Raw genomic sequence first — 2,232 nt, forward strand, 5'->3', positions numbered from 1 at the left:
TGACTGAGCACAGCACAGTCAATATTCAATAATAGAAGAACAGCTCAGTAAATTTTACTATATTCACTTTCTATTCAAATTCAGTTACTAAAAAAATAGGATTTTAATAGTACAGGAAAATTTTCTCATGTTGAGTGAGTATTTTACAAGAACAGGTAAAACTGTGTGTGTGTGTGTGTGTGTGTGTGTGTGTGTGTGTATGAGCTCAACTAGGTTAAAATATTCACAGAAAAAAAGATTAGAAGGCATTACACTGGCTGCATTGAGTGGTGGAACTTTTCTACATCTTTATACTTTTCTATACTTCACAGAGTTTCTATAATGAGCATACAGTAACTTTATAATCAGAAAATAATAAAGATTTTATAACAACTAGGCTCCATGTTTTCTTTTTGAGAGCCCTTCTCAGTTTGGCACTAGTGGCAGAGCTACAAAAGAGACTGAATGCACAACCTCCAGAGCCTCCTGATGGGACTTCCCTAGTGGTTCAGTGGCTAAGACTTTGCACTCCCAATGTAGGGGGTCCAGGTTTGCCCCCCGTCAGGGAACTAGATCCCACATGCTGCAGCTGAGTCCATAATACTGCAACAACAACAAAAAGATCCCACAAGCTGCAACAAAGATCAAAATTCCCACATACTGCAACTAAGACCTGCTGCTGCTAAATTAATTAATTTTTCATTTTTTTTAAAAGCCTCCTATGTGGGTGTCAGGGTCCTAACAGATAAAGGATAGAATCCTAACAGTTGAAATGGGGACATTCTAGCTGGGAAACCTTAGAATCTTAAACTTTCAGATTCTCAAAAATTCCCTGTTTCAGCAGAAACAGCTCATTCTGTCTTTTGCCAGAAGACAGCAGTCCCTCCTTGTTGGGAGAGGCTACAGAAACCAAGGCAGGTGCTTGTCTTCTTCCTCAGTATCTGACAATATCACTCCATCTGTTGTCAGGCTAATAACCATCTCTGGGAGGAGACAACTTCCACACTGAAGGTATTGCAGACCCTGGTTGATACATACTGGAAGATATTAGGGAAACATGTAGAAATGGTTGAAGGCATTAGACTTAGGAGGATGAAATACATGGCTTGATAGGGAAGAACACTTCTCAGGATCATTGGACACAGAGTATAAGCTGATGCTGATTATACTAGGAGACCTAAAACTCCACTACAGGTCTCTGGTTAGAGTGGGGAATTAAGGAAGCCAAGTGATAAAAGGACTTCTAGCCCAAGTTCATTGCTCATGGTGAAATGTGTTCATAGACCCACCCTGTAATTAATTCCTCAGTTTCTGAGAGTAGATATTGGTAGAGATAGATTTAGCAGATATCAGAATTTTTGCCTTGATTTTGCAGAAAGAACCAGAGTGGAAGCCTTTGATATTACCCAGGTAGCCCACTGCCCCATCAAGTTGAGGGAGAAAATTATAAGCAACAGTGCATCTGGAAGGAATTACAAAGACTAGCACAAACAGACTTAAAAGGTGCAAGAGTGGTCATCCCCATTACACCCTTATTCAAGTCACCTCACTTGCCCCTACAAAAAACAGGCTCTGGTAAATGATAATGGACTATTACAAACTTAACCAACTTGTGACTTTAATTGTAGCTGCCATGCTGAATGGACTATCTTTACTGCAACTTGAAATCTGACTACTGATCTGACAAACATGTTCTTCTCAATTTCCATTGGTAAAGAAGACCTAAAGTGGTTCATCTTTATCTGGAAAGGATACTAGTCTACATTCGCTATCTTGTCCCAAGTATGTGTTAACTCTCTTGCTGTGTCACAGAGTGGTCTCATTGCAGAAAACATTAGTAGTGGTCCTCTAGAATGATGGCCTCATGCTAGTGAGCAAGAAAAGAAAAGTACTTTAGATGCCCCAATAAGACATAATTATTCCAGAGAATGCAAGAAAAGCTCAATGTAGATTCAAGGGCTTACCACGTTAAAGAAGTTTTTAGGGGCTCAGTGACCTAGAATAGGCAAAACATTCCACCTAAGGTAAAGGACAAGTTTTTGCAGTAGCATTCCTATCACTGAAGAAGAACCACGTGCTTGGTGGATTTTGGAGGAAGCATATAATAGACTACAATGCTACTCTGGTCCATTTACCTGGTGACTTGGAAGATTGCAATTTTTGTTTTGTTTTGTTTTTGCTAAAGGCAAGAGAGGATTCTGCACCAGGTTCAGTCTGCAGTTCAAGTTACCTTAACACTCATGCATATGACCC

The sequence above is a fragment of the Odocoileus virginianus genome, chromosome 28 (assembly GCF_023699985.2).
Source record: "Odocoileus virginianus isolate 20LAN1187 ecotype Illinois chromosome 28, Ovbor_1.2, whole genome shotgun sequence".
In the NCBI taxonomy this organism is placed as follows: domain Eukaryota; kingdom Metazoa; phylum Chordata; class Mammalia; order Artiodactyla; family Cervidae; genus Odocoileus; species Odocoileus virginianus.